Genomic DNA, 25,669 nt, shown 5'->3' with positions numbered 1-25,669 from the left:
GCCATTTTCCAAAATGGCGCCGAAAAATGGCGGCGGCCATAGACGAAAAAGATTGGACGGCAGGAGGTCCTTCCGGACCCCCGCTGGACTTTTGGCAAGTCTCGTGGGGGTCAGGAGGCCCCCCACAAGCTGGCCAAAAGTTCCTGGAGGTCCAGTGGGGGTCAGGGAGCGATTTCCCGCCGCGAATCGTTTTCGTACGGAAAATGGCGCCGGCAGGAGATCGACTGCAGGAGGTCGTTCAGCGAGGCGCCGGAACCCTCGCTGAACGACCTCCTGCAGTCGATCTCCTGCCGGCGCCATTTTCCGTACGAAAACGATTCGCGGCGGGAAATCGCTCCCTGACCCCCGCTGGACCTCCAGGAACTTTTGGCCAGCTTGTGGGGGGCCTCCTGACCCCCACGAGACTTGCCAAAAGTCCAGCGGGGGTCCGGAAGGACCTCCTGCCATCCAATCTTTTTCGTCTATGGCCGCCGCCATTTTTCGGCGCCATTTTGGAAAATGGCGCCGGCTGAAGACGACAAGATTCAGAGCAGGAGCCCGTTCCGGACCGCTGCCGTTCCGGACCGCCGCTGGACCCGCAGGTTATTTAAGTTATTTGGTGGGGGATTTAATTTAAAGGGTCGGGGGTGGGTTTTAGGGGGTTTTAATGTGCCGGTTTTTCGATTTTTCGATTTTTAACGATTTTTAACGATTTTTCACGATATTTTACCCCCCCAAACGGCAACAATACGATTCCCTCCCCCTCCCAGCCGAAATCGATCGTTAAGACGATCGAGGACACGATTCACATCCCTACTAACGATTAAGTAAAGAAGCAGTTGTGTAGGTAAAACCATCAATTGAATATTGCCTTCCCCTCTGCGGGTAAAAGTACCTGTTTTGAACTTTTACCTGCTCCACATAGGCTCAGCTCCACAGGTGGGGGGGAGGGGGGGCAGAGTTAACAGACAAAAAGCAGTCATTTCAGTTTGAAGTCTCTGTGTCTGCTTTATGGTGTAAAGCAAATATTAAGTCAATGAGTACATAAGTACTTGTGGCACTGGATGACTCCACATTTTTAAAGTAGAGAAAAGGAGGGAAAGAAAATATATCATTATTATTTAATTTAATATACCACTTGTTATAAAAAATAAATCAGATGGTTATCAGTTAAAATAATTCCCATACAACAAAATGACATCGGTGCAGAGATCAGTGCCATTTTAAGATCACAATGGCATGAGTCTCAGAGCTGGTCAGTGCCATTTTAAAGGAATGACTGTGGGGCAGGAGGTAAGTGGGTATCCTTCCTACCTCTTTCACTAATAGAATCCATACAGAAGAGGGAAGTGGGAGCTGGAGCTGTTCCTGACACTTTTCAGGAGGTGAGGAGAGATCTGAGAGACCCAGTCCCCATTATTTTTTTTGGGGGGGATGGAGAGGCATAGGGGCCAGGTAAGGCCCCAGAAAAGACTCAAGAATGGTTTAAATGAGGTTCTATAGATTCAATGAAAAGTCTATAAAACATTATTAGTCAGATTGAACAGTTTAGTTGCCATGTTTGCAATACTGGGGTCCTGTAGGGGTCTGCCCATTCATTTTTCTATTCAATATCTATCTGCTCCCTGACTGTAGCCTACTCGCTAAAGCCTGGATTTTAAAATCCCTGTGCACGTAAAAATTGGGGGTTCAACGCATGGCCGGGCCTTGCGCACGCCACGTGCATTTTAGAATGGGCCCAGCCACGTATGTAACCCCTGATATGCGCACAAGTGCCAGGCTTGCTGAAAGGGATGGGCGGAGGGGTGGGGTTTTGGTGGGGGCAGATCCGGGCAGCGTTATTAGATGCTGTCCCGGGGAAGCGCGTACTGGCAGCCCGCTGGCATGCGGAGTTTACTTCTGCTCAGGAGGAGCAGTAAGTACAAAAACAAAAACATTGGGGATAGATAGGGTAGATTTAGGGGTCAGGGAGGAGAGGGGAAAAGGGAGGAAGGATAGGGTTAGGGTTAGGGAAGTTCCCTCCCAGTCCACTCCTTAATTGGAGCGGACTGGGAGTGGACTGGGAGGAAAAAGACTGATCGCATCACTGCGCATAATTAAAAATCCCCCCTTCTGCATGTGCGAATGGAGCACCCACCAGTACATGCACATGCCTGTTATAAAATTGGGTGCGCATGTGCATGTGGATATCATATTTTAAAATTGACGCCAATTTAGGAGTGGGCTACAGACTCTATGCTGATGATATACAACTTTTTAGACCAGTTACTACTACAGTAATTAATTCATAGGAATTATTTCCTAAGCACCTCAACTCTATACAGGATTGAATGAAGATTAATAAATTATCCCTTAACATATCTAAGATGAACATCATCATGTTAGATAGGTTTCTGTTTGGAAAGCTTACCAACTTGTTTGAGCTACAATAACTGGAACATCAATATATTTTCTGTAGTAAGAGATTTAGGAATTCAAATGGAGTCTGACTTATCTCTTAGGGAGCAGATAAATTCTGTAGCCACCAGCACCTTTAAAAAGAATTAAGGTCTTGCATACCCTGAAACTGTTGCTGACTACCACTGACTTTCAAAACATCATACGGTTTCTGGTTATTTATAAGTTAGATTATTGAAATGCTCTATATATTTGCATACTAGCATAAATGCTAAAATGTCTTCAAGTGAACAGAATGCAGCAGCTAGGTTAATCACTGATACCAGGCTAAATGATTATATCACTCTGGCACTTGCAATTTTACACTGGCTCCCCATAAAATTGAGGATTCAGTTAAAAATGATTACCTTAATACATTGCGCCTTAAGTAATAAGGCTTCCACTTGTGTTAGCTCCCTGCAAAAATGTATAACCCACAGCATACTTTAAGCTCTACTAGTTACAATCGGCTTGAAATTCCTATAGCTCGGCAAGTACATCTAGATGAAACCAGGGAACAAACCTTTTACATTACAGGCCCTACTCTGTGGAATAGTTTACGATATAATATTCATAATATTCAGTTATCTTACATTCAGGAATCATTTTAAAGTATTCTTCTTTCAGAAAGCTTTTAACACAATTGTAGCTGATTCTAAATCACTGTTTTTTTTATGTAATATACTGTACAGATTTTTGTTTTTTTAATTTTAAAATTTGGTATTTACTTTGATTTAATATTATCTTTTTTATTTTTTTTATTTTATGTCTGTATGTAAAATGTATTATGTATGTATTTTGTTAACCACCAGGTACCTAGGAGCAAGCAGGTTAAAAAGCAGTACATAAAATAAAATGGAAGTGAGAAATAAGAAATGTTTCTAGTTAATGGGATCTTTCAGGTAATTGTGACCCAGACTGGCCCCTCTCGGAAATAAGATGCTGGCTTGATGGACCTTGGTTTGATCCAGTATGGCATAGCTTATGTTCCTTATGTTATATATCTGCACACAATTATACTGGCTAATTTCTGCACAGATGTTTTCCAGGAAAATTAACATGCATACTGCTGAATATGTTAAAATGTGCATATTGTAATTGCAAACACCTCCCAACCCTGCCCCTAGGAACGCCATTGCAAGTACATCTTGTTCATATAGGCTATGCACATGTAAGATTGCCTGTGTATCAGGAGGGCAGTTTTGTAACAAGCCAATTCCGTGGGTGAGGCACTATTTTACCCAGCAGTGCTCATATTTTAGCAAATAACTGCATATCCATAGTCACCTAAATTTTGCCTTAGATTTTCAGATAGCTGAAGTTTGACCTGGATTGTTCTGAAAATGTATCCATCTCCACCAACAAATGTTCATACATTGGAGGTAAATTTGTAAAACCTGCATAAACGTATAGGCTGTCAACATACACAAATTATATCAATTTTCTTGACTGTGATGTGGTGCCTCCAGTAAATAAAACTTATTTTTTTCCTTATTGCTAATAAGAAGAAAAATTAATAACCTCAAGGAGATAAATAAGTATCACATCTGCTTTAGAGCACCAACTCACCTGAGGGACACACAATTTATTTCTTTTTAAAATAATCTATATCAGAGAGTCAAGAAAGAATGACTTTGTGTGTTTTTTTTAGCAAAATTTTCTGTATTTGTATTTTCATTATGTTACAACTCTACATCTGGAACTGAAGGTTTGGTTTTACTTGGACCTGGCCAGAGCTACTCAGGAGAAGAGGAAGAGATCTCTTAGAATGCATCAAGAGATTAGGTCTCTTAGTGCTTCCTTTATGCTTCACTAACTATTCAACTGACTCCAAAGTATGGGAAAGTACCTTGGTTTAGCAAGGAACTCAAACATGAAAAATACATTCTTATGGAGGGTTGAGAGGAACTGCCATAAAAAACTCTTTATTGGATAATAAGTAGGATTATAGCTCTCTTTTTTTAAAGACTGAGATAAATTTTTTAACCTCTCAGATTAACCTCTCGCTAAATAAACCATTTGAATTATTTGATTTGGTCAGTAGATTAGTTGAGAAAAGAAGCCACCTACAGCTATGGCTGGTATTACATCTCATATTTATGCTGGATATTTGAGAAATAAATTGGGTGTCCCTCAGGTGAGTCGGTGCTCTGGAGCATATGTAAGCATGAACCCCTGTTCCATGATGTGACCTGTGCAACCTTGGAGCTGTCCGTGATCATGCTGCTGGTAGGCAAACGCATCCAGGCATGGTCTGATGAAGCAGGAATAGTCTTGGCTTTGAAACTGGAAGATTCTTGACTTGGAAATAGGAACACTTGACTCAAAACCAGGAGCACATTGATGTCCAAAATGCGACCCAGCAATGCAATGCTACTCTCTGAGGTAGCCCTTGAGCCACTTGAAAGCCCTTTTGAACTGCCACATGGAAGTGTATTGTGCATGAGGACTGATGAAGGTTCAGGACTTGGAACAAGATGAAGGCTCTGGACTTGGAATATAATGAAGGATCTGAGAGACTTGCACTGCTACATGCCTTACACAACCCCTGGGCTGGCCACGCACCAAGCCAATAATGGTGCAGGCACTGGAATCAAAGAGATGGACCAAGACAAAAGCTAGAACACGAACTCTGAAGAATGGGGACAGGACACACAAACCTCGATTCAGACTCAGATTCAGGAATGGACTCAGAGTCAGACTTTAAAACCAAGGAAGGACTTCCAAAGTCTTGAACCAGCAATGAAGACTGAAGTCTCTGGACAGGATGAAGGCTGAAACCAGGAATAAGACAAAGACTTAGATTCAGGAACAAGGCAAAGACTTGACCAGGACTTAGAAGACACAGGAACCAGGAACAAGATGAGAGACCAGGAACAACACAGGAATGAAGGCATAGATGACTTCCAATTATGAAGACAGGGAGCAGAAGACCACAGGATTGAAGAGCCTTGTGAAGGCATTAGGAAGTAGTCGCAAGAGACCTTTTATAGGAATGTAGGAAGAACGTCATCAGAAGGGGCCGTGGGTCTTTTCCCACCACAGTGCCTTTAAAGCTGGAGCTGAGGTGCGTGCATGCACCTAAGGAGACACTGGGGTGCCATCTCTCCTGCTGCAGAAGTGGCTGCAGGGGCCTTGTGGTGACAGCAGTGATATCAGCAGCTCAAGGCTGCACAGAACAGAAGTGACACCCACTGGCATTGGGGATTGGTGGCATCTGTGAAGTCGGGAAGTGACTGAGCCACTCATGGGCCTGTCCCACGAATGGAATCACAACAGTCTTCCCTCAGTTAAGTTTGTGTTCGGGTTAGGATTTAAAGTTAGGTACCTGTTGGGATTTTTTGGAGACTTTATCAATGGAGGTGAGAAATTTGTTAGGAAAACTGATGATTACTTGTCTATACTTCTTGACTTAAATTTTGTGCACTATTGCTGTGTGCACATATTAAATTATTAGTGTTTTGTTTAAAGTGCTATTGTCCAGTTTAATTGATTGCCGCACATTATTCTGCTGTTATATATATGATATATACATTTTTGGGTAATGTGTTATTAGGTATACATTGCTATATGATTTATTCTGTTAATTTATGTGTAGAAAGTATGTTTGGAAAGTTGTTAAAAGAAGTAAACTATTTCAAATAATGTGTGGTAGGGAAAGTTGAGTGTAGCAGAAAAGCCAAGTGGGGAATCTGAAGGCTTTTCCACCTAACATACATAAAGTAATTCATGTCACATGGCCACATACAAACAAGCAACAAACCCAGATTCAGAGCTGTGGGGTCACTAGAGCAGGCACCAGACACTAATGTCAGGCTATCATCTGCTATCTCATGTTGGGAAATTTCCCTAGGTCCCTCTTTCCCTGCTCTCTTGGGACAAACAAAACACTGGATTTCAGGCTTTTTCTGTAATGATACTTGAATTAATAACATGAATGTATGAAGAAGTGCAAAGCACAGATCAATATGTTTTTATACAATTCATAAACAATAGTGGCAATTTGCCAACCATATAGCTTGCAGGTTCAAAAGATCACTAAATCACTAGCCAAGCTTGTGTGAAAAGGTTGCTTAACCACAGGACTATCTGTTATCTCTTTTTTTTTTATGAGAAAGTGAGACCAACATGAGGGTTCTTCATAATAGCACTTTTCACACCTCTGGTATCTGCCATATGCTTGGTGCAAGAATAGCATGTTCTATCCACCCACACAATTTCCATATGATACAAATGTCAGTTATAAAAAAAACAAGTAAAGCCCTGCACAAGATAATCCTGACTTTAGTTCATTCCTTTGGCAATTACTCCTCAATCAGAAAGACCTAAATATATATGGATATACTTGTGCAGCCCCTCTGATGGTTATGGTGCATAAACACTCCTGGGGAGAGCAAAGTCCCCCCCCCCCCCCCCCCCAGCCTTTTCTTCCCACACTCACTATGACCAAAGTTCAAAAACACTGGGGAGGGAGTAATGCAAGTGGTTCTCAAGAGGATACTGTACCTTGAAAATACAAACTTATGATACCCAAGTTGGCTTGGAGTATATATCATCAATAGATGACTACAAGGGCAAGAACGTGCTAAACCGATGGGGGTGATGGGTAATATGGCAGCCAAAGGAAAAGGCTGGAATACTTAGTCTTTAAGCTGTATCTCTTCTCCAAACATAATTCCTCATCTTGCTATCTATACAGACAGAGGACTTTAAGAAGAAGGCATGGAAACTGAGATATATGGAGCGAGACTAGCTTGAGGGGCTACATGTTTAGCCAGATGTGCCAAGAGATAAGGGCATCAAAAAATCATGTGCCAGGTTTAAGTATTACCAGCAAATTTGAAGCTTGCCACACTTAGCCACACGTGTCTGTCTAGATATGTCTTCTATGGCCACTGCAGCAGCTCCAATAACTACTGCATCTATTGGTTGGCAACACACAGCATAACCTATATCCTCCCTTAGGGGCTTGAGTGGTAACTTCAGAAATGTTTGGCCCTACATTGCCTCACAGAGACAGCACCCTCCAAGGCAGGCCACATAATTACTGCTAGAACTTTAGAGTCAAACAGTACAAGGGGTATTTCAGAGAATGCTATCCTGGAGGTTCTGGATTTCAAATTTCTACCTACCTTGATGGACTCTCTACCTGGGTAAAGTATGAACAGCACAGTATACATCAGTTAAGATTTGACGTGACTTTGAGTAGTACCCTGGTAGAGAGTGCATCAAACTAGGTTGAGAGAACATTGTACAAATCTCATCGTTTTGTGAGTTTCCTCACTCTGAAGGACATCAAATCTTTACAAGAGTGTACTGTTCTGTTCGTACCTCTCACTCTGCATGTAAAAGTGCCCCCTAACCCCTACACTACTACCTAAACCTCACCTCAAGTTACTAGGTGGACCTCCTATAGAGATATATACTGGCCAATACTGTACAGAGTGCACTGTTAGCCCATGAATTTTCAACACGCTAGCTTTACCCCTTATTCAGTAAGGGGTAATAGCGCATAAAAAATGTTCGTCCAACCCCCCCCTCCTCCGAAACTAATAGCGCCCGCAACATGCAAATGCATGTTGATGGCCCTATTATTTATTCCCGCATGATCCAGAAAGCAAACTGTTACTTTCAAAAATTAACGCCTGCCCAAAGGCTGGCATTAATTTCTGCCGGCACCAGGGAAGTGTACAGAAAAGCAGAAAAAACAGATTTTCTGTACACCCTCCGACTTAATATCATAGCGATATTAATCGGAGGCCCCAAAAATAAGCAAAAAACATTTTAAATTGGCCCGCAGCCCGCGGGTCGGATGACAGACGCTCAATTATGCCGGCGTCCGTTTTGCAAAACTGTGGCTGTCAGCGGGTTTGAGAACCGACACCAGCAAAATTGAGCGTCGGCTGTCAAACTCTCTGACAGCCGCCGCTTCTGTCAAAAAAAGGCACTAGGGACGTGCTAGTGTCTCTAGCACCTCTTTTTACTGCAGGCCCTCAATAGCATATTATTCCCCCCTGAATCGTGCGCTCTCCCGTGACTTTTACTGTATCGGCCCGTTAGCTAGGCTGGCTCTCCAGGAGCTTAAAAACATCGCAGCGCAAGAAAGCCCTATAACATGGCTTTATGCAAATGAAAAAGGTGTAGTTAAAGCCGTGCGATACAGCTTTGCAAAACTGTGAACCCAGCCCACTCGGTCACAAATCATGCCCCAAACTCCTCCCTTTTTTTCTGATTTGCATCGTACTATGCGTTATGGTGCTTTCGCAGGCGTTAAAGCCGTTTGCGCATGCATTAAGGTGTTTTCGCATGCATTAAAGGGGCTTAACGCACGCAAAAATGCCTTAAAGCAATGACCCTGTGAATTTGGATTCCAGAACCTCCTTCCCACATCTTTCTATGTCATTGAGGCCCACATGGACCAGAACAACTGACTCCTCCTCAGCACTGTTTAAAATATTTTCTAAGTGACACATGAGGTCTGCCACCTTCTCACAAGGCAGGCAAATTGCAAATCGATCCTCATGCCCACTATCCACCCAGCTATCTATATTCCTTATATATCACCATCTATGATGGCCGACCTAAGCCTTCCCTCCTAGTCCATGGAGGCTTTATTTTGAGAGGATATTGCATCATTTGGAGAGCAGGCCCTTGTTACAAGACCACTTCCTGCAAAATCAGAGAAGTGCTCTCTGACCAGGTGACCTTCTTCCTCTGAAGAAGCACAGGGGAAGATGGATTGGAGGGGAAAATTGTTTTTATGTACCTGAAGGTCTCCTCTATATACCTCTCTGTCTGCCTCAGCTCCTCCGGGTCTGCCATTCTAGACTCCAGAGATTGGACTCATTTTCTGAGAGCCAGGAACTCTTTGCACCAGGTGCACAAACACCTTCACAAACTGATAGAAAATCATACAAATGGCACTTGGTGCAAAAGGCTGGAAGGCCTCATCTCACTGCTGTACTGCTGTCTGCATCTTAATATTGTTGAATTCCTAGTTAATTTAGGTTTCTATGGGAGTTGGGATGTGTCCTTTAAATTTGTGTGATGTTTTTAATGTTAATTTAGCAATGATCTGCAAGAGGACAATTAATCTAATTGATAAGGGATAGGTCATTCCCTTGTTCTAGATAAATTCCAATTTATTTTTGATGTGGCAATGACTCTTGTCCTCTTACATAGGTTAATTTATAAATCAAATAATGAGCTTAGGGGTGGGTGAGAGTTTGGGTGGGTGGGAGGGAAATAAAGACACTAAAAAAAAGCCATTATTATTCAAAAGCCATTTAGAAGGATAAATGTTACCTAAAAAAAACCCCCAAAAAATCAAAGGGCCCATGGCCTGATTGTGAGCCTTCCCCACCACCCCCTGTCCAATACACTTAAATGCCCTGTCGGGCCCAGCACCCCTCAGTCCCAAGTAACAATCCCTCCCCCACCACCACAACATTTGTCTGATTTAATACAAAATATTGTAATGGGAACCCATCCGACTTTACTCATCCTCCCCTGGAAAACTAAAAACTGGCTCCCCCCCACCCCACCTTCCCTGGGCTGCCTAAATCAGTCTCTGCCAGGAACAAATGTCTTACTTTCCTGCTCCCAGAGTCTCCAGCATTGATTATGATTGAGGGAGAGGTGAAGTCTGGGGTTTCCAATTACAATATTTTGTATGTGTGTACACGCCGGTGAAAATATATGCGCATTTCGTATCATATACGAAAACGTATGCAAACAATACAAAATACGTTGGCTTTGGCCTGCTCTCCCATAAACACACATTTATCATAGGACATGCAGTCCTTTAAAATTTTGCCAGTTAGTATGGAAACATTTCCAAGAGTGGGGTCACACTTTTTGAGACACACACTTAGATGGTAACTTTTAAACAGCTGCACGGTTGCACATGTGTGCACATTTGTCGGCTCGTGCCCAGGGACATGGCCAGTTTATAAGTGTATATGTGCACACGGTATACAATAGTCTGAATGCACACGCATGTATGTGCAATTTTAAGTAGGCATGCACTTATGTGTGCAAATGCTGCTTCTACTGCAAAAGTGGGGGGATTTTAGTAGGCCATGCATGCTAACATATTTACCAGTTTCCCCAGTTCATTCCCAGTTCGCCCAGGCAAGAGATAGGTCTTCTAAGCCTCCCTATTTTAACTGCCTCCCTTTTACTCTATTAACCCAAACCTTTAAAACCCTGCTCAGCTCTTTATATTTATTTCTTTTCTGACGTACATGCCATCCATAGCAGAAGTAAAGTTATGCAGCAGGGACCCCGGCATGTGCTTATGTGTGTAAGTATGTGCACGCTAGGGGTGTGCATTCGTTTCCTACGTATTGGTAATCTGCAACATATAGGGCCATATTTGTTGTATTCATGGGGAAGCGAAACGTATCGTGATTCCCCACAAATGCAATTAATCTTCGCCGAGTTATTCAGCAGCCATCTAAAGGAGCAAATTTAAAACAAACCCCCCACCCTCCTGACCCCCACAAGACTTGCCAAAACTCCCTGGTGATCCAGCGGGGGGTCTGGGAACCATCTCCTGCACTCATGCACTTGGCTGCCGGTATTCAAAATGGCGTCGATAGCCTTTGACCTTACTATGTCACAGGGGCTACCGGTGCCATTGGTCAGTCCCTGTGACATAGTGATGGCAAAGGCTATCGGCACCATTTTGAATACTGGCAGCCAACGGCCCGAGTGCAGGAGGTCACTCCCGGACCCCCACTGGAACACCAGGGACTTTTGGCAAGTCTTGTGGGGGTCAGGAGGGTCCCCCGAAGACTTGCCAAAACTCCCTGGTGGTCCAGCAGGGGGTCCAGGAGCCATCTCCTGCACTCACACCCTCGGCTGCCAGTAATCAAAATGGTGCCAATAGCCTTTGCCCATAATATGTCACAGGGGCTACCGGTGCCATTGGTCAGCCCTGTCACATGGTAGAAGCCCAAGATGATGCCGGCCATCCATTTCTCCTACCATGTAACAGGGGCCGACCAATGGCACCTGTAGCCCCTGTGATATAGTAAGGTCAAAGGCTATCGGTGCCATTTTGAATACCGGCAACCAAGGGTGTGAGTGCAGGAGATGGCTCCCGAACCCCCCGCTGGACCACCAGGGAGGTTTGGTAAGTCTTGGGGGGATCAGGAGAGTGGGGGGTTGTAGTTAATTCTTTTTAGCCGGGAAACAAATAAGAATTAACACATGAACGTATCGGGGGGCCCCCCTTGCCGAATGCAACGTATCTGCCCTCTGACGAATACGAATCTCGAATGCAACGTATGGCGTTCCTTTGCACATCCCTAGTGCATGCTAGTTTCATTGTGGAATCCAGGAATGCCCATGATCTTCTCAGAGGCATGCCAATTGCTCTGTCCTTTTTTGTGAAAATTATTTTGTGTGCATAGCTTCAAGTATGTGCATGTGCAGGCACCATTTGAAATCTGCTCAGCAGATTTGTGCACATATCTCCTTTTTTTTAATAAGATTTCATATATCTAAGAATAAAAATGTGTTTAAAAAATGTTGCAAGCTTGTTTTAGGCATTCCCTTGAATAAGTGAGTATTGCTAGTATAGGCATATGGAATACATCAAAAAGAGGATATGCATGTAGACAAAAAAAAATAAAAGCCCATATCTTGAGCTTTGGCCCTGACACAGTGAATCCTTGAAATGTCAACATCGACATTTCTTTGAATTAGATCAATATATATGACAGCAGCACGGAACACATCATATCGTAAAGACTGAGTTATAAAGATAAGTAAATTCAAGTGATCTACTAGATAAATGAGGCTTGACCGACGTGCCGCAAATGCGCAGTAGAGAGCAGCTCTACTGCGCATGTGCGGCACAAAGAACTCTGCCCGATGTGCCGCGAGAGAGCATGTCGGTCTGAGTGGCGGACACGGCGTTTTACGGCAGTGGCTGCGGTATGTGAGCATTGGTCGGGCCAGCAACAGAGAGCGATGGATGCGGCATGGAGGAGCAGCGGCGGTGAAAGCTGAACGACGGGCGGGCAAGCAACGAGCGTGGTGGTCAAGCGCTCCAAGAAAAGGCTCCTCAAACATGTTAACAGCCTGAGCCTGGCCCTCCGTTGCCAGGGAAGGGGGAAGGAGTAGAAAGTAGGGACGGCGACGGAGGGACAGGCTCAGGCTGTTAAAATGCTGCAGTTCCATCACCAAATGCCTCCTCCTTTAGCCTGGTCCCTCCCAGCCTGCCCTGTAGAAGAGAAAAAGAGGGAGTGGAGCAGGGCTGAGGGAGAGGGAAGGGGTTGTGGATGAGGTGATAGTGGCGGGGGACGATGGGGATTGGACGGGGTGAGTGAGTAGTGTGCGGAGTAGAGTTGTGCAGCGCGAAGAGGCTGGGGGGGTGGGCTGCTGGGGGGGGCTGAGAATGCGGGGGGGGTGACTGCGGCCGGGGAGGTGCGCGTGCGGGCCCGGGTGGGCGGGGCGTGCGCGTGCGGGAAGGGCCGGCGTGGCGGGCTGCGGGGGGCGGTGCCGTTCGGGGGCGGGCGACTGCGGGGGGCGGTGCGCGTGCGGGCCGGGCGCCTGCTGTGGGCGGTAGCGTGCGGGGCCGGGCGTTTGCCTGGGAGGCCGCGGCGGGCCGGTGTCCGTGACTGAGGGTGCATGACGAGGGGACAGGGGGAGTGAGGGAAAAGAAGTGTAGACGGTGGCAGGTGTCCAAACACGGCCCGAAAAAATTTTTAATGTAGCCCGTTGTTACGGGCTTAATGGCTAGTTGTTCTGTATTTGAATCCGAACCTCATTTTGATATTTAATAAAGGAGCAAAATATAATATTCTAAAAGGACATGCTATAAATTGGTCAATCCATGTGGATAACTTTATAAGATTTTCTGCATACTGAGCATACTTCCAGAGTTTATATATAAGATTATAAGTTTAAGAAAACTTATTTAAAAAATAATAATTGGTGTAATGAAATTAAAAAAGTTGAGAGGATTTTTAGACCGGTGCCTGCATCAACTGGTTCGGAATTCAGCCAGTGGCATTTTCCTCCAGTAAACTATCTGGCGTTTTTTTCCTCTCAATATACAATACAAGTATAATTCACGAGCATCTGAAAAATATGTTTTGGCAGAAGTAAGCTTTAAAATTGTGCACTGGCAATTTTATTGTATGGTATATTCCCCTTGAATAACAGAAATGTTCATGCTCATCTAATTAGCATATTTTATGTATGTATAAATGTATGCTTCCCAATACAGGCATTTTTAATAAAATGTTATTTTTAGGAATCCTCACAGATGCATTTTACTTTCTTGTAAGATAAAAGTAGGCAAAACAAGAAAAGAAAACCAAATGTCATTTCAATAAATACAGATTTACTCAGTATTAAGTCTGAATTCAGACAAAAAACAACCCTCCTCAATGATTCAATAACCATCCATGCATACTAACTATTGTATGCCCTTATAAATCAAAACTGATTTATATTTTATGCTGAGCAGAATAAGGTCAAAGACAGACCAAGTTTAAAAAAATAAAACCTATAATAAAAATATGTAAGAATGCATTTTAAAAAAGCCCAGCAGACACATTAATTAAGGGAAGCATAAATAAGTCATGCTCATGCGTGCTGAGCGGATTTTAAAAGCCACCCGGATACGCGTGTATCACCTGCAACGTGTATCTCAAAACTTTCAAAAAGGAGATGTGTGTGGGGAGCTTAGCATGTTGGGCCAAAAAATGCACACGCACATACTTACGTGACCCGGATCATGCTGGTTTCCCCTGCCTTAGAATTTCTGCTGTGTATGGGCGTGTAAGTTTAAAAAAAAAAAAAGATTGAACCATTTTGGAGAAGTTTAAAGGCCCTGTGGTAATTTGGGCAATCAAGCCAGGGGGGTCTGGAGGACCTGGCTGTTAACTGGGGGAACTGATGGAGGAACTGTTAAACTGGTAATGGCATTAGTGTGCACCCTTTTTAGAATCCCCTGACTTGTGTGGTAGAAGAGGGATTTGCACACCCTCTTAAAAAAATTTGGTGCACATCTGCGCACGGCCAGCAAGTTCATAAAATGCATGCATATACACGCGCAACATATAAAATAGCTGTGTACCTGGGCCAATGCATGTGTGTCCGCATGCTGATTTGAAAGTTACCATCCTTGAACTTTAGATTTTCATGATGGTGTAATTTACTACTACTGGTGCCCTGAGGAGGCACAATTTCTGGAGATTTGGGTGCCAGAGTGATCCTGAACATGACATAGAGAGTGATAGATAGAGAGAGAGAGAGAGAAAAGCAATCTGACATTCTATATATCTCTCACTGTAAGGGGACACTTTCAACTCAGGGCGGGGTTTTGGGAGGTTGTGTTTATTTGGTCTGCCTATGGTGCAAGGGTCTGTAGATAATTGCAACACTGCCCACCCCCCAAAAAAAAAAACAAAAAACCCTCAACCCTGAATTGGAAATGCCTTCTTACAGTGGGAAATATATAACGTGTCAGAATGCCTCTCTCTCTCTCACCTGTGAGTAAGTGCATAAAGGCTCCAATACATACACATGACAGGGATATTTTAAATAGTTTGTGTGTACTTGTATGCACAGTATAAAACTGAGTGTATTTTTGTTTGTGTGCCCAATACATGCGTTTATGGGTTCATATGAGCTCTTTTTAAAATGTACTTGTTAGGAAGAAGGAATGTGAATATTATATCAGCCTTATCTCATCCCCATAAAACCAGTCAGAATTATGTGGCAAATTAGAAGCAATTTTTTATGAAAAGAAAAGGTTTGTTGATTAATAATGTAAATGTGTTACAGTTGTTCTATTTATATATACGTGTTATAAGTTGCTTCAATTGTGTGTGTTTTGCCAGTTTCTCTGTACAAAGATATATTGGCCGAATTTTAAAAGCCCGGTGTGTGTAAAAATGAGTATTTACATGTGTGACTGGGCACTGTGCACAAAGGGCCAGATTTTCAAAGGGTTATGCGTGTAAATCTGGAGGGTTACGCGCCGGGCCTATTTTAAAAAGGCCCAGCGACGTGCGTAAAGCCCCGGGACGCGTGTAAGTCCTGGGGCTTGCAAAAAGGGGTGGGGAGGGGACAGGGCATGGGTGGGGAGGTCCGGGGGTGTGGCTTGGCGCGCGCGAGGTGCACAATTGTGCACCCCTTGCGTGCGCCAACCCCATATTTTATAACTTGTGTGCGCACCTGCGCACACAAGTTATAAAATTGGGTGTACATGTGTGCGCACCGGGTAGCGAGTGCACATGTACGCCCATGCGCTCCTTTTTAAAATCTACCCCAAAGCATGCATTTTCAAAAGGGATTGGCCATGCGCAAAAGTACTGGTATGCACACAAGTGCTGGACCCTGAAAAAGGGGCAGGGTGGGTGGTATTGTCTGGGCAAGGAGAGGCATGGCGGAGTAGGATGTAGGCCAACTGGGACAGTGGAGATTAGCCACTGTCCTGCGGAAGTGTGTGCTGTCAGTCAGCTGGCGCATGCAAACTACCTCTGCTCCAGGGAAGCTGGGACAAGTTTAGAGGGTGGGGAGTAGAGGGGAAGAGGGAGAGAGTTTAGGTAGTGGGGTAGGGAAGTTCCTGCCAGTCCACTCCTTAATTGGAGCAGATTGGGCGGGAACTGGGGAAGGCCTGATTGCATCGCCGCACATAATTTGTAAAAATTCACACACACCCCCCCCCGTGCACGCTGCCCACACATACATGCGTGGATTGTAAAATCCAGTGCACATGTGCACTTGGCCACCCGATTTATAACATACACATGCTGGACTGGGAAGGAGCTTTCCTATACCTCTACCTACCCTTCCTCCCTTTCCCCCTCTCCTCCCTGACCACTAAACTAACCATAGCTATCCCCGAAGTTTTGTTTCATACTTACTACTGCTTTTTTAGAACAGAAGTAAATTGCATACGCCTGCTGGTTGCCGGCACACACTTTCCCAGGACAGGGCCTAATGGCCGCTGTGCCAGTCAGCCGTCTCCCTTCCCCTCACTGCCCAGATCCTGCCCCCTAGTCTGCCCCTTTTCGATGGCCAGGCACCTCTTCACATATAAGGGTTACATGCATGGCTGGGCCCTTTCTGAAATGTGCTCAGTGCACTCATAACCCGGAATTTATGCGCTTGAGCCATTGAAAATTTGGGCTTAAATGCTTTTAGTGCATATTAGCCATAAATATTATGCATTAAATTGTTTTAGTATGTGTTATTTGTAAATAGTGCACATTAATTACAAAAAAAAGTGAACTTAAATAAGCAATGCAATAAATAAACTAAATAGAAATAGAAAAATGAAATAAAATACATTTTTCTGCATGCTTACCTCTAATGAACAATATTTTAGCACAATTACAATTTTGTATAGAAAAGATTTAACCTACACTCACTTGTAAATACCAACTATGCCCTGTCTCTTACCAAACAAGCAACACAACTAAGACAAGGCTCCTTAATTCTACTCACCCCAGTTATAAATATTTACAAATATCTTAATGTTTCTAATATTTCAAACATTTTTTATTCAAAAATTTTTATTTGTTTTTATATTGCACATCTTAAATAAATCTATAAAAACTATCCTATCCACACAAACTCTCATCCATACCTCATATACCTAGCATAAAAATACAACCCTTCCCTGTAAACCATATGTCTTCACATTGCATTTTATATACCTATCTCCCAAATTCAAAAATTGTTAAATGTCCCAACAAAACCACTTTTCATGGAACCCAACTCTTCTTCATTTGAGGTACTCAGTTCTATTAAAAAAAAAAAAAAAAAAAAAAAAAAAAAAAAAATATATATATATATATATATATATATATATATATATATATATATATACACACACAATCTCACTGCTACAGCTGAGTGAATCCTTTTTGTATAGATTCCGACTGAATCTGATGCCTCTCACTGGTGTAACCATGAACAGAAAACTTTCTCGTTTCTCAACTCTTCTTGTTTCTCCGACTGTCCATGATGTAAACCGACAAACCCTGTTAACAGACAAGACCAGATTCCGACTGAATCTGATGCCTCTCACCGGTGTAACCGTGAACAGAAAACTCTCTTGTTTCTCAACTGTTCTCGTTTCTCCAACTGTCCGTGCTATAAACAGACGAGCCCTGTTAACAGACAAGCCCGCTGTTACTGGATAATACTTGGATAGGGGCTAATGACTCTTAATGCCTAGGGGCCCAGACCACTGTCAGTCCACCCCTGTTCCACAGAATACTGATATTACTACAGAACATTTCCCTTCCCAAACCACTTGGTGGAGATAGTCAAGTACTAAAGGCCCTAACCATTGCAAGACTATTCCCTTCAACCTCCAGAATAAATAATTGCTTTAACAACTGCCCATGGTCAATCATGTTAAATGCTGAAGATAGGTCAAGCAGGATCAACAATATGTCTTGATCCTTATCTGTAAAAAAATGTTTACCTTATCCAGTAATGCCATTAATAAGGATTCCATACTCTATCCCCTTCTGAAACTCTATTAATAAGGATGAATACCCTTCACTTTCATTACATATTGAGATAACTGCTAATTAACTACCTTCCCTAGAATTTTACTTATGAATGGGAGATTTGAAATTGGTCGATAGTTAACTAACCCATTACTATATGAACCCACTTTCTTCAGTAAAGGGTACACAAGAGTCTGCTTCAGACTTGCTGATATGTAACCCTGAATCATACCCACATTGACCAGCAATAAAAGAAAAGGCCAAAAGCCCACTTTGATATACTTGACAAATCTTGAGGGGGAGATGATTAAAGAAAATACACCATACACAACTATAATGAGACCAGATACTGTTTTCATTAAGGATTTCATTAATTGTAAGACACATCCTATAATTTATTGTGCAATTTGTCCAAGCAGTAAATTATATGTGGGATTCAGTTTTAGACCTTTGAAATGTATAATTCAAGAACTAATGCAGTCAATTAGAAAGAAAGATAAATGGCCAACAATTGCTAATCATTTTGGAAAATGCTATTTGGGTAATCTATATAGCATTAAATTTATGTGTATTGACAAAATTGCTAAAGCCAGATGTTGGGGTGATTGAAGTTTATTTTATTGAAGGAAAAATATGACTGGATCTGTAAGAAGAATACAAATTACCCATATGAAATCAAAGTAAAAACAGATTTAACTTTAATATGAAAAGATTTTTTTTTAAGGATTGATGCATTCAATTGTACTTAATTGATTAATTTAAATCAAATATTTTGATTACGTTTGTGAAACTATGTGTACATAAGAATATTGTAATTTTGGTATTTATAATGTACCACCAAAGAATCACTTGTAAAATGCCACTCAGGTTTGTTGTCCTTCCCTGATGTTATAAGGCAATGTGCTTTTTCTTCTGCTGTTTATGCTATGGAAGAAGCCAGTGGAAGAAAATAATAACAATTGGACTTTTGGGATTTGAGTTCCATTGGATTTTTTGGAGAGATTGCTACCCATTTGTTTGCTACTGTTTAAAGCTGCTTTTCATTGGCAAGAGCTTTCCAAGGCCTAGATTCATCAATATGTGATAAATTGTGCATAAGACTTGTGATAAAGATAAATAGCTGTGGTTATGTTAATTTTAGAGTTATTGCTCTGGGTGCTATTTTAGTGCTTTGCATATGTATTTTATTGCAATGCATGCTAAATTTATCATGTCCCATGATAATTTTGAGAGAGGGAGAGGGATTCTTTATAAAGCTTACCAGTAGTCAACTATTTATATCACTATACGAGAGCCAGCTAGTAACTTGAAGTGAGGTTTTGGTAGTGGTCTATGGTTTGGGGGCCAGTTTTACATGCACAGTATGACATACGAACAGCACAGTACACATCAGTGAAGATTTGACGTGACTTTGAGTAGTACCTTGGTAGAGAGTGCATCAAGCTATATTGAGAGAACATTGTACAAATCTCATTGTTGTCTGAGTTTCCTCAATCTGAAGGACATCAAATCTTCACAAGAATGTACTGTTCTGTTTGTACGTCTCACTCTGCATGTCAAAGTGGCCCCTAACCCCTACACTACTACCTAAACCTTACCTCAAGTTACTAGGTGGGCCTCCTATAGAGATTTAAATAGTTAACTATTAGAAGGATCTTATAGCTAGTCTCACTCTCTCTCTCTCCACAGGTGTAGTTATTTTTGGCATTAAAACTGTGAGATATGGCTTTGCAAAGCCAGCCCACTTTTCCCTCCCCTAGCTCCTTCCCTTTTAAAAATTAGCATCGCGCCATGCGTTATGGTGCTTTTTGCATATGTTAAGGCATTTTTTTGCATGCAAAAATGCCTTAACGCATGTGAAAATGCCATAATGCAATTTGGAAAATAACCCCCATAGTGTGTTAATGAATCAAAGAATTAAGTGGGCAATTTTTAAAGCCATTTCACCAGGCAAATAGTGATTTACTCAGCTAAAAGTATGCTTTTCACAGCTTGTGCAATTTTAGATGGCTTGAAGGGAGCCCTTCCTGGGGGCATGCTTTGTTTGGGATTGGAAAACAACATATGTGGATTGGATTTTGAAATCTATGCAGGCTGTTTGCTTAAAACCTTTTGCCATCAGAAAAGCAAGTGCAAATGCCAGGAGTCCCTTGTACCTGTGGGCAGTTTTCAAAGAACAGGTATGCATTCACTTTTCATTTGAGCAACAGGTAGGTACTCTACCTTTGGATTTTTACCTTGTGGACTGTTTTAAAGTGCTTCCTTAATGAGAAAAGATGGCAACTCAATCACAATATTATAATCACAAAGGAATAATAATTAGGAGAAAAACTTTGCTTAGAATGCAAGCAACAAAATCTCTCTATTCATAACAATCAGAATTTTATTGTGAAGAAAATTAAGTGCAGCATATAATAAATAGTATTTCTACAAGAAATAGCCATTATTAGCATCATTTACATTAGAAAAAAATGAAAACCACATAGAATATAAATCTGTGCTGTCCAATCCATATGTTTGTTCATGTATATTGAAATATTATAGCCACATAGAATATATAAGTATACTTCCTTCCAAAAAAACATGTTTCTGTGGATGTACCTATCTCAAGAATGTGATGCACATGTTATAAATGATTTTATTTGTTTATGTCCTACTGTTTTTATTTTTTTCATACATACATTCTAAAAGTGAACTGCATAGAATATATTGCAATTCACCAAACAAATAGCATAAAGGGAATCGTTTTAGTCTCATAGATTATTTTCAAAGAGAAGGAGATCTCTGTTTCTAGACATGCATAGACTATAGATGTGAGTGACAAACAACTCTTGAAAGCTAAATTTGAAGTAATCACATTTTTTTTCTGTATTAAAGAAAAAAATAATAAGACACATTTATCCATTATCGTTTTTATTCATTAGTCACCTTCTCATTTGCATGCCCAAGTCAATTTAAAACATATTTAATTTAGTTCAATTTGTTATATCGCTGTTCTGAAAAATAAATCAATAAAATATATTCATAGTCATGTGTTTGCAAAGTCCAATATAGAATGAGCTTAAATGCCTTTGTAATTAAGCTTATTTAATGTGTTGATTCAGAATAAATATTTTTAATAAAATTATGTCAATCAATTGAGGATTACTCACTGTTCTTTATTACTGTGAGATTCTGAAAAAGTTTATTGAGAGAGGCTAAAAAACCTTGCCATGATGCATTGGTAAAAACTTTCATAGTTGCTAGCTCGAAACAACAATGAGCATTTTTACCAATACACCGAGACAAGGTTTGGCAGTAAATGATTTTAGAAGCTCACATAAATAAAAAGCAGCAGGTAATCCTCAGCTGAGATCTGGGATTTTATTAAAGAAATAGTTTCCCAATAAGACAAATTCCATGAGGTTAGTTTCTGAAAAGCATTTAACCCATTCTAAATTAGTCCTTGAGTGGACTGACATGTTGTATTATTTCTTCTTCAGCACAGAAAAATTTATGATGACTTCAAATGCAGCATTTAATACAATAGGATATTTTTAGACTCAGGAAAAAAGTTGCAAAAAAAATGTACAATTTGGAGCCAATTTTTTTGTCACTTTTAAAGGGAAATTTCCAAAATGATTTATTTATTTATTTATTTTTAATTTTTATATACCGGAATTCCTGTATGCAATACAAATCAATCCGGTTTACATGTAACAAAAAGGTTGCCCTTGTCTGGGAGGTTAGACCGGGGTTTTTTACATAGAACATTGAACAATAACAATCAACCAATGAACATTAACATTAACATTATTACAAGGAACAATGAGAGTATCAATAATATTTAACAAATAATAAATAACCTTGTTCGTGTTTTGAATGGTATGTGTGTGTTCCCCTTTTTACAATGGACTTTAGTAGCGTATATCGACTGCAGTAAACGGTTATATAATATGTCCTCTATTAAATGACTGTTAAATAGGCATTGCGACTAAGCAAGTACATGTAAGAAATTACGTGTAAGAAATTAAGTGATGGCAGCATGATGGCAGCATGTTATGTCTCATGTCTGTTGACTTCTCCCTCCACCCCCACCTTGAGCATCCATATCTATTTTTCACAGTCACTCTGAGAAATATGCACCCAATGCACCAACAGGAGGTACTTTGCACACATTTGTTCATACTTCTCATTCTCATACCCTTTGGGGTAGATTTTCAGAGCCCTGCTCGCCTAAATCCGCCCAAAACCGGGCGGATTTAGGCGAGCAGGGCCCTGCGCGCCGGAAGCCTATTTTACATAGGCCTCCCGGCGCGCGCAGAGCCCCGGGACTCGCGTACGTCCCGGGGTTTTCGGAGGGGGGGCGTGTCGGGGGCATGTCGGGGGGGCGGGCCCGGTCGACGCGGCGTTTCGGGGGCGTGTCGGCCGCGTTTTGGGGGCGGGTACGGGGCGTGGCTACGGCCCGGGGGCGTGGCCGCGCCCTCCGTACCCGCCCCCAGGTCGCGGCCCGGCGCGCAGCAGGCCCGCTGGTGCGCGGGGATTTACGTCTCCCTCCGGGAGGCGTAAATCCCCCGACAACGGTAAGGGGGGGGGTGTAGACAGGGCCGGGTGGGTGGGTTAGGTAGGGGAAGGGAGGGTAAGGTGAGGGGAGGGCAAAGGAAAGTTCCCTCCGAGGCCGCTCCGATTTCGGAGCGGCCTTGGAGGGAACGGGGGGAGGCAGCGCGGCTCGGCGCGCGCAGGCTATACAAAATCGATAGCCTTGCGCGCGCCGATCCCGGATTTTAGTGGATACGCGCGGCTCCGCGCGTATCTACTAAAATCCAGCGTACTTTTGCTTGAGTCTGATGCGCAAGCAAAAGTAGGCTGTTCGCGCGCCTCTTAAAATCTACCCCTTTATATTCAGACACATTCAAAGTCTAGAAAAAACTGCTGAGGGCATCAAATATCAAACTCAAAGGTTATATTTTTTAAAAATAAATAACTGGATTTTTTTTTTTTAATTAAACTTTTTATTGAAGTAAAGACATAAAACAAACCTTGTGCAGTGTGTGGTGGTTTCCCATGCACACAAACACATAAACAGATAGGGGCAGATTTTACAACCTGCACGCGCGGGGTACATTTGTGCACGCTACCCGGCACGAACAAATGGACACCCGATTTTATAACATGCGCGCGCAGCCGTGCACATGTTATAAAATCCGGGGTCGGCGCGCGCAACGGGGTGCACACTTGTGCACCTTGCGCACGCCGAGCCCTAGGGGAGCCCCGATGGCTTTTCCCGTTCCCTCCGAGGCCGCTCCGAAATCGGCCCCACAGGGGTAGATTTTTTAAAAATGCGCGTTCGCATACTTTTGTTGGCGCATCAGTCGCAAACAAAAGTACGCTGGATTTTAGTAGATACGCATGTAGTCGCGCATATCTGCTAAAATCCAGGATCGGTGCGCGCAAGGCTGCTGATTTTGGGCAGCCGGCGCGCGCCGAGCCACGCAGCCTGCCTCCATTCCCTGCCTCCATTCCCACCTTCAAGCCCAGGGACATACGTGCATTCTGGGGCTTGTGCGCATCGCCGGGCCTATGCAAAATAGGCTCAGCGCACACAGGAGTAGATTCTCGGGGTTATGCACGTAACTTACGCGCGTAAACCTTTGAAAATCCGCCGCAATATTTTCTGCTTTTCTGTTATCAAATCTGAAATCGGAGCGGCCTCGGAGGGAACTCTCTTTCCCCCCCCCTCACCTTCCCCTCCCTTCCTCTACCTAACCCCCCCTCCGGCTCTATCTAAACCCTCCCCCTACCTTTGTCCACGGATTTACGCCTCCCGGAGGGAGACGTAAATCCACGCGTGCCAGCGGGCCGCTGGCGCGCCGAGACGCAACCCAGGGGCGGTTCTGGAGGGCGCGACCATGCCCCCGGACTGCCCCGGGCCGAAACCACGCCCCTTGGCCCGCCCCCGAAATGCCGCATCCCGCCTCCAAAACGCCGCGTCGATCGGCCCGGCCCCCGACACACCCCCGACACGCCCCCGACAAAAAACCCCGGGACTTACGCGAGTCCCGAGGCTCTTCGCGCGCCGGCAGGCCTATGGAAAATAGGCACGCCGGTGCGCAAGGCCCTGCTCGCGTAAATCTGGGCGGATTTACGCGAGCAGGGCTTTTAAAATCCGCCCGACAGTGTATAGTGTATTAAGAAAATCTGCCCCATAGTGTATAATGTTCAATATTTTCACTCCAAAGAAGGAAAATATGCAAAAAAAAAAAGTATAAATTGATCAATTACCAACACTACTTCAGCCCAATCCTTCCCTACTCCGGCGTCTCCCCAAAGTCTGCTGTCTTTAATCCAGGAAGAGAAGAGAATTAGATTATCTTGTCCATTACTGGCTGAGAGAGTGCAGAGGCATCGCAAATGGATATCATTCACCACTGATCTATAAACTTTTTTTACATTATTGTGGGCCCTTTCCTAGAAAGACAACAGACAGCTGGGTGACAGGCTTCTGGAATGTTTGAACAGGGGTCTGTGTATTCCTTTAACCTTTGGGAAGAAGGGGTCTTGTCTTCCTCCATGTGCCAGTTCCCCAAGGCAGAATATGAACATGTCCAGGTGAGGCCGAAAGAGAAAATGAAAGGTCATATATTAAGGATACCTCTGATACAGCACAGAAAATAGTAGGGATGTACATGGAAAACATTTTCATTATGGTTCATTAATTTGTTTCATTTTCCTTCATAATTCAATGTGTTTGTTTCAAACAAAAAAAATATTTTGTGTTTGTGTCATTCATTCGTTTCCCATTAAAGTACATAGGGGTTTTCTATTCATGTTTAGTGAAAATCGCAGCAGAGCGGTGAACACTCCAAAACAACAGGACTGGGGCAAAGTGGCAGCAGGAATAACATGAAAATCCCAAGGCACCATGACAAGGTAAAATAGACCAAACAGAGGCATCATCACCCCCAAGGCACTGTGAAAGGAGCAAAACAGCACCAAGAGTAACAATAACATCACAAGGATCCAAAAAAGGGACAAAGGACACAAGCAATAATTACATGAGGTTTCCACTGCATTATAAGAGGTACAAAGCAGCACCAGCATAGGCATGGACAGCCTACAGTACCCACAGATAAGGAGAAAAAAAACAACAACATATGTGGCAGGAAATACTCAAAAGGCACTTATAGAACATTAAAGCAGCACAAGCAGGGGAATGAACAGCCCAAAGAATCATTTATTTATTTATTTATTTTTAGTTTTTTTTATACCGATTTTCCTGCATAAAATGCATATCAAACCGGTTTACAATGAAACAGAATAAGCAGGAAGTAAAATTCCTTAGTCTAATACATTTAAACGTCAATAATGAAATAATTTTAAACAAAGCAAAAAGCTAAATAAATAAATAAATCATGAGAGGGGCAAAGCAGCCACTCTCAGTGACAGGAATATATGAAGGTAATTATTGTGAGGGAATTCTGGAAGTGGCCTGTAGTACTCCTGACATAGATTCCTCATGGCATCAATGGTGGGATGAGAGAATGCTGGTGTTGGACTGGGGTTAGACTGGGTAAAAGGTGCTTGGGGAGGACTTTTATAACCATCTTGTTTGACAGGCAATTCCAGATGACTCAGCCCCTGCAAACTCTTGGGATTTTTCATGATCATCTTTTGCTCAGGTTTTTTTTTCTTTTGCTCTGTATTCATGCAGGAATTCAATGATGTGCTTGCCACCTTGCTTACTCAGCCATTTTTTTAGAATTAGATAATCAATAAATATAGCT

Source organism: Rhinatrema bivittatum, chromosome 5 (assembly GCF_901001135.1).
Source record: "Rhinatrema bivittatum chromosome 5, aRhiBiv1.1, whole genome shotgun sequence".
NCBI lineage: Eukaryota > Metazoa > Chordata > Amphibia > Gymnophiona > Rhinatrematidae > Rhinatrema > Rhinatrema bivittatum.
The sequence above is the reverse complement of the archived record's forward strand: the minus strand, read 5'-3'. Positions refer to the sequence as shown.